Source organism: Hemiscyllium ocellatum, unplaced genomic scaffold (assembly GCF_020745735.1).
Source record: "Hemiscyllium ocellatum isolate sHemOce1 unplaced genomic scaffold, sHemOce1.pat.X.cur. R1, whole genome shotgun sequence".
Lineage (NCBI taxonomy): Eukaryota > Metazoa > Chordata > Chondrichthyes > Orectolobiformes > Hemiscylliidae > Hemiscyllium > Hemiscyllium ocellatum.
In genome coordinates, this window is record NW_026867603.1 from 450,548 (window position 1) to 458,291 (window position 7,744).

The 7,744-nt window shown below is 51.3% G+C and overlaps 1 pseudogene; it reads left to right on the forward strand.

Moving 5' to 3' along the window:
* Nucleotides 1–1,369: 1,369 nt before the first annotated feature.
* On the forward strand, nt 1,370–3,811 carry LOC132809084 (tubulin alpha-8 chain-like; annotated as a pseudogene).
* The last annotated feature ends 3,933 nt before the right edge of the window (nt 3,812–7,744 follow it).

The window sequence follows — 7,744 nt, forward strand, 5'->3', positions numbered from 1 at the left end:
CTCAGGGTTCTGCTCTTTGGATGCTGTGCTTTTCCAGCACCACTCTAATCTCGGTGTTCCAAACCTGACTGGGGTGTTGGGAGGTGGGGGGAGAGAGGGGGGAAGGGTTGAAAGGTTTGAAGTTTAGCTGAAATTGAAATTATATCGGAAATGATCTTTTAGACGAAATGGAAACGGGGTGGGGGGGGGGGGGTGGGGAAGAATCTGATATTCAAGTGAAGCGCAGAGGGAGAAATGGAAAGGGACAGGGTCCGTGGATAAGTGCGTTTGGTTCTGCTATAACGCGCGTTTCTTGGCTGTAACGCGACTGAAGAGTTGTTTGGAGAAGGCGGACCTTTGGCTATAACGCGATGTTGGCCCCGTCAATGTCAACTCTGGCTCGATTTTCCCATAATGCTCACGAATCGCGTTAGAGCAGAACCGAGTGTGGGACGTGAATCTGTGTTCAGATGATCGAGACATTTAAGTGACATTGGGGGCTAGGGGTAGGGCTGGAGTGAGATATCTTGGAAGGGGGTACACGTGATAACCCCCATGTTCAATAAATAAATACAATCAGTAAATTCTGCTATAAGGCAGTAGGCCCTTTCTGGTGCAATCCCCAGCTGTCGTGTAATAGCAGCATATTCTGTGCGGGCCTGCATTATAACCAGTACACAGATTACACTTCGCGCTATAGGAACAGTGTCCCCCGTTCTCCTGCCCGCGGGAAACAAACGCGCTGGAGCAGAAGGAGCCGCGACTTTTGGCCCCGCCCCTTCCCCGAAGCGTCCAATCGGCGTCGCGAAGCGTTCCTTCTCATGTTGACGTTTCCCCAGGCAACCCAGATCCCTTTGTCCCCGCCGACCAATCGGAGCTCGAGTTGGCTTCGGAGGGTTCGGTATAAATAGCGCGCGCGCGCGAGAGGGGACGCAGTAGATTCTCAGGAGGCTCCGGAGTCTGAGGCGACGTCATGGTGAGTTGAGTTGAGTTGAGTTGAGTTGAGTTGAGTTGAGTTGAGTTGAGTTGAGTTGGGTTGAGTTGAGTTGGGTTGAGTTGAGTTGGGTTGAGTTGGGTTGGGTTGAGTTGGGTTGAGTTGGGTTGAGTTGAGTTGGGTTGAGTTGGGTTGGGTTGAGTTGGGTTGAGTTGGGTTGGGTTGAGTTGGGTTGAGTTGGGTTGAGTTGAGTTGGGTTGAGTTGGGTTGGGTTGAGTTGGGTTGAGTTGAGTTGGGTTGGGTTGGGTTGGGTTGAGTTGAGTTGAGTTGGGTTGGGTTGGGTTGAGTTGGGTTGGGTTGGGTTGAGTTGGGTTGGGTTGAGTTGGGTTGGGTTGAGTTGGGTTGAGTTGAGTTGGGTGAAAAGTCATGGATAATGGGATCTGGAGTCCAGGCATTGTGGGTCTGGTCCTGGATCGGATCCGGAAGGTGGTAGGTTCTCTCAGTTTGCTTCAACCGAGCAGATCTCCAGAGCTCACTGTTTCATCCCAACACTGAGCGGTAGCATTCACACTCTTGTGCCGTCTCCCTGTCCCCAACCTGACATTAGAATCCATACACAGGGTGGCACAATGTCTCTCGGTGCAAGGGGCCCGAGATTGATTCCAGCCTCCGGTGACTGTGTCTGTGTGGAGTTTGCACATTCTTCCTCCCCCGCCAACCCCCCCCCCCCCTCCCCACCCCACCTCGTGTCTGTGCAGTTTCCCTCCAGGGTTCCTCCCACAGTCCAAATGTGTGCAGACTAGGGCTGGATTGCCGATGGGAAATGGAGGGTTACAGAGATAGGGGAGGAGGGTGGCAGTGGGACTCGGTGGCCTGTTTGCTCACTGTAGCTTTGCTATGATCCTGGTTGGTGAGTTTGTCGTGTGTTCCATGATTTGTGGGAAATCACAGCAACCATTCAGGGTGAAAGCAGGCAATTTGACCCAACAAGACCATACTGACCATCCCGCACAGTCACAGCGCCCTACCTTATATCTGTAACCGTCCATGGCTAATATATCTAGCTGACATATCTTCTGACAATGGAGTCGTTCATGAGGAACCTCAATCCTGATTCATTGAGGAGGGAGCTCAAACCCTTTCCACTGAGTTTCATTGATGTACAACCTCGGGCTACATGCCCTACTTCAGGCCAGCAAGTGACCTATCAGCTGCAGTGAGGGTTAATGGGCTGGAAAAGGCCCAACCGTTTTGGGATAGACCCAACCACATCGATGGGAATTCTCACCTTTCCAATTGTGTCTTAACTCGACAGATTGCAGACTCTAACTCTCCACGTCCTTCATTCCTCTGAATAGTTAGCCCCAAGGGGCTTAGCTCAATGAGCTCGCACTTTCTGGTGATGTTATATTTTATGCTTCTTTATTTATTTCATTGTACCCTTCACCCCCTCCTCCAGGCTGATCTGTGCACAGGGCTCCAGGGTTTCCTCATCTTCCACAGTTTCGGAGGAGGCACCGGCTCCGGTTTCACCTCCCTCCTGATGGAGAGGCTCTCCGTCGACTACGGCAAGAAATCCAAGCTGGAGTTTTCTGTCTACCTGGCTCCCCAGATCTCCACGGCTGTGGTCGAGCCCTACAACTCGGTGCTGGTCACCCACAGCACCCTGGAGCACTCCGACTGCGCCTTCATTCTGGACAACGAGGCCATTTACGACGTGTGCCGGCGGAACCTGGACATCGAGCGGCCGACCTACACCAACCTCAACCGCCTCATCGCGCAGGTGGTGTCGTCCATCACCGCGTCGCTCCGGTTCGACGGTGCCCTCAATGTGGACCTGACGGAGTTCCAGACCAACTTGGTCCCCTATCCCCGCATCCACTTCCCCCTGGTGACCTTCGCCCCCCTCATCTCTGCTGAGAAGGCTTACCACGAGCAACTCTCGGTGTCGGAGATCACCAACTCCTGCTTTGAGCCGGCCAGCCAGATGGTGAAGTGTGACCCGCGCCAGGGCAAGTACATGGCGTGCTGCATGCTGTACCGAGGGGACGTGGTGCCCAAGGACGTCAACGCCTCCATCGCCACCATCAAGAGCAAGCGCTCCATCGTGTTTGTGGATTGGTGTCCGACTGGGTTCAAGGTGAGTGTTGGGTTGGTGCTGAATCCCTGGGGAAGCCTGCACTGAGATGCTTTTTGTAATATTCACAGCAATCTGGTTCACATGGTGTGCTCCCCTTCAGGGATAGCATTGGAACTGACCCATTAGCCTGGCTGGAACAAGCTACAGTGCCCTAGGGGTAAAATTCTCTGCAGTTGACTCATTGACAACAGCTCAATGATCCAGGAGAGAACCTGTCTGGAAATGATGAACCAACTTCCTGACTCTCCGAGTTATTCGGAGGTTAACATGTGATGGGAATTTCATGGGCTAATCCCATGAAAGCTTTGAGATTTCCATCTTGAGGGAGATGGGCAGGGAATGAGGTGTTGCCCATGCTTGCTTGGGGAGCAACTCACCGGTAAATGCATCGTTCAGCAGAGTGATTCGGTTCTGAATCTGCTTCCTGAGCAACTTGGATTTTGACGCCCTTGTCTTTTCCCCCTCGACAGGTTGGCATCAACTACCAGCCCCCGACGTTGGTGCCGGGGGGGCGACCTGGCGAAGGTACAGAGGGCCCTCTGTATGCTGAGCAACACCACCGCCATTTCCTTGGCTTGGACCCGCCTGAACCTCAAGTTCGACAAGATGGACGCCAAGCGGGCCTTCGTGCACTGGTACGTGGGAGAGGGCCTGGAGGAAGGGGAGTTCCAGGACGCCCGGGAGGACATGGCCTCCCTCGAGAAGAGGTGGGCGTCGACTCTTCCGCGCTGGACAGGAAGGGCGAGGAGGAAGAATGAGTTTTGATGACTTTTAATGTTCTAATTATATAATGCTCAATTTTATTAATAATATTCAAGAAATAAATTTATTTTAAATGATGTCCTCAATGTGTCATATTCGGAGTTACAAATACAGACCAAGGGATGGACGAACGTGTTGCAGTTGTATAAGACTCTGGTGCGGCCGCATCTGGAGTATTGTGTGCAGTTTTGGTCGCCATACTATAGGAAGGATGTGGAGGCACTGGAACGGGTGCAGAGGAGGTTTACCAGGATGTTGCCTGGTATGGTAGGAAGATCGTATGAGGAAAGGCTGAGGCACTTGGGGCTGTTTTCATTGGAGAAAAGAAGGTTTTAGGGGTGACTTGATAGAGGTGTACAAGATGATTAGGGGTTTAGATAGGGTTGACCATGAGAACCTTTTTCCACGTATGGAGTCAGATATTACGAGGGGGCATAGCTTTAAATTAAGGGGTGGTAGGTATAGGACAGATGTTAGGGGTAGATTCTTTACTCAGCGGGTCGTGAGTTCATGGAATGCCCTGCCAGTAACAGTGGTGGGCTCTCCCTCTTTATGGGCATTTAAACGGGCATTGGATAGGCATATGGGGGAAAGTGGGCTAGTGTAGGTTAGGTGGGCTTGGATTGGCACAACATCGAGGGCCGAAGGGCCTGTCCTGCGCTGTATTTTTCTACGTTCTGTGTTAGAGAAGTAGAAAAGAGAACTTGAATAGCTCCAGAAGGCCACCTCTTTAACTTCTATATTCTGCCAATCAGGAGACACTGAGTAGTTCAATCATTCACACACATTGTTTTCATGCTACAGCCCAGGCCAACAGATGACAGATCGACTGGGGCAATGTGGTGGCTCACTGCTGTCTCACAGGGCCCAGGTTCGATTCCAGCCTCGGGTAACTGTGTGGAGTTTGCACATTCTCCCCGTGTCTGTGTTGGCTTCCTCCCACAGTCCAAAGATGTACAGATCAGGCGAATTTCCCTGTAGTGTTAGGTGCATTAGTCAGGGGCAAATGCCGAGGGCTGGGTCTGGGTGGGTTACTCTTCCCATACTGGTGGGGAATCTAGTCTAACCTCATTGATTTGTGTCTGATTGAGATTAGATTTCCCACAGTGTGGAGACAGGCCCTTCGGCCCAACAAGTCCACACCGACCCTCCACAGAGTAACCCACCCAGACCCGTTTCCCGCTGAATGGTGCACCTCACATTATGGCCAGCTTAGCACGGCCAATCCACCCTGACCCGCACATCTTTTGGACTGTGGGAGGAAACCGGAGCACCCGGAGGAAACCCACGCAGACACGGGGGAGAATGTCTGTGTGGAGTTTACACAGTCACCCAAGGCTGGAATCGAACCCAGGTCCCCTGGCGCTGTGAGGCAGCAGTGTGGGTAATTGATTTACGTAGGGATGGGTGGCGAAAGATTTGGGAATGGCTTATTGGGGATCAGATTGAGGGCAATCAGATGAATGGGATATGGGGCAGATAGGATTATCACTGCCACGCTATCATGCACGTTTCGTTCACACCAACTGGCCATAACACGACTGACGAATGGGGGACACGGCTTTGAAAGACAAAACTTTAATTGGCTTTAACGGAATTCCTAATAGGCGATTTTCCTTCAAGGAACATTGCAGGTTAAATGACCTACCGCATAATAGCTGGACATATTGACTGTACTCATTGAATATGGGAGTTATCACATCTACACCCTTCCAACATATGTCATTACGGCCCTCACTGTCACTTAAGTGCCGCGATACTCTTGACCATCTGAGCACAGACTGTGCTCATTCACGTTCCACACTGGGTTCTGCTATAACGGGATTCACTAGCAATCTCGCGTAGTGAGAAAATCGAGCAAGAGTTGACATTGAAGGGGCCGAGATCGCGACATAGCCAAAGGTCCGTCTTCTCCACACAACAGCCACTATCTTCAATCGCGTTACGACTCAATATGCAGATGGACCGACTAGAGGAGAGGCCATATTGGATTTGGTCAGGTGTCAGTGGGAGAGCATTTCGTTGACAAACTCCCTGATCTTTACTGTAGTGACAGAGAGGGATAGGAGGAGATTAGATTCCCTACAGTGTGGAAACAGGCCCTTCGGCCCAACAAGTCCACACCGACCCTCAGAAGAATAACCCACCCAGACCCATTTCCCCCTGACTAATGTACCTCACAACACGGGCAATTTAGCACGGCCAATTTACCTGATCTGCACGTCTTTGGAGGAAGCCCATACACACACGGGGAGAATGTGTAAACTCCACACGGACAGTCGCCCAAGGCCTTCTGCATCGCCAGACCATGGCAACACGACGCCTGGAGGAAGGGCGCCTCATCTTCCGCCTAGGAACCCTCCAACCACAAGGGATGAATGCAGATTTCTCCAGCTTCCTCATTTCCCCTCCCCCCCCCACCTTATCTCAGTCCCAACCCTCGGACTCAGCACCGCCTTCTTGACCTGCAATCTTCTTCCCGACCGCTCTGCACCCCCCACCCCCTCTCCAGCCTATCACCCTCACCTTAACCTCCTTCCACCTATCGCATTCCCAACGCCCCTCCCCCAAGTCCCTGCTCCCTACCTTTTATCTTAGCCTGCTTGGCACACCTTCCTCATTCCTGAAGAAGGGCTTATGCCCGAAACATCGACTCTCCTGCTCCTCTGTTTAACTTGAGCTCTAATGTGTGTGATTTCTAAACTGGGAAGTTGCAATGACCAATGTTGCGTGGATTCGGATTTTATCTGGGTTGAGGCTGTGGTGTACAGTCTTGGATATGTGGATGAACTCTGTGCAAAATGTTGACGTTCCTATGATTACAGTGAGTATCCAACTTGGGAATTGGTGGTGACATTCAATGCTGAATGCCTTTTTGATTTGGGAAAGTATTTACTTGGTGGAGAGGGTATGGTAGAGCATAAATTGGGAACGGATATTCTCAGGGACATACACGAGAGATAGATGGAAGTTGTGTCGGGAGTACATGCTGGTTGTGTTGGATGGCTTAGTCCAACTGAGGCAAGAAAGGAATGATAGGAACCTTGAATGGCAAGACATGTCAACAAGAAGAAGGAAGACTACTTAAGGTTGAGGAAGCAAGGATCAGATAGGGCTCTAGAGGGTAACATGGCAGCCAGGGAGGAACTGAAGAGTGGACTTAGGAGAGACGGAAAGGGGCATGTCAAAGCTTTGGTGGGTAGGATTAAGGAAAACCCTAAGGTTTTTGACACTTATGTGAGGAACAAGAGGATGGGGATAGTGAGAGCGAGGGTGGGATGATCAGGGATAGCGGAGGGAACATGTGTCTGGAATTGGAGGAGGTCAGGAAGGTCCTTCCCGAACATTTTGCTTCAGTATTCACTAGCGATATGGTCAAAAAAATTGATCCGCTCCAACAGGCTAAGGAGGAGGATGTACTGGACCTTTTGAAAATGCAAGGATAGATAAGTCACCAGGGTCAGACTGGGTATAGAGTTGGAAATGTGTTGCTGGAAAAGCGCAGCATGTCCGGCAGCATGACCCATTGCCTCAGCCTGCTCAAAAAGGACCTCCCGTCCACCGCCTGCAACCCCATCGTCCCACAACCCCGCACCGCCCGTTTCTACCTCCTGCCCAAAAACCCACAAACCTGACTGCCCCGGCCCACCCATTGTCTCAGCCTGCTCAAAAACCTCCAGCAATCAGACTGGGTATACGCAAGGTTACGAGAGGAAGCGAGGGAAAAGATTATTGTGCCTTTGGTGATGATCTGTGCGTCCTCACCGTCCACTGGAATAGTGCTAGATGGTTGGAAGCTGACAAACGCTATTTCCTTATTCAAGAACGGGAATAGGGATAACTCTGGGAATTACAGACCAGCCAGTCTTATCTCTGTGGTGGGCAGATTATTGGAGAGGATTCTGAGAGACAGGATTTATAATTATTTG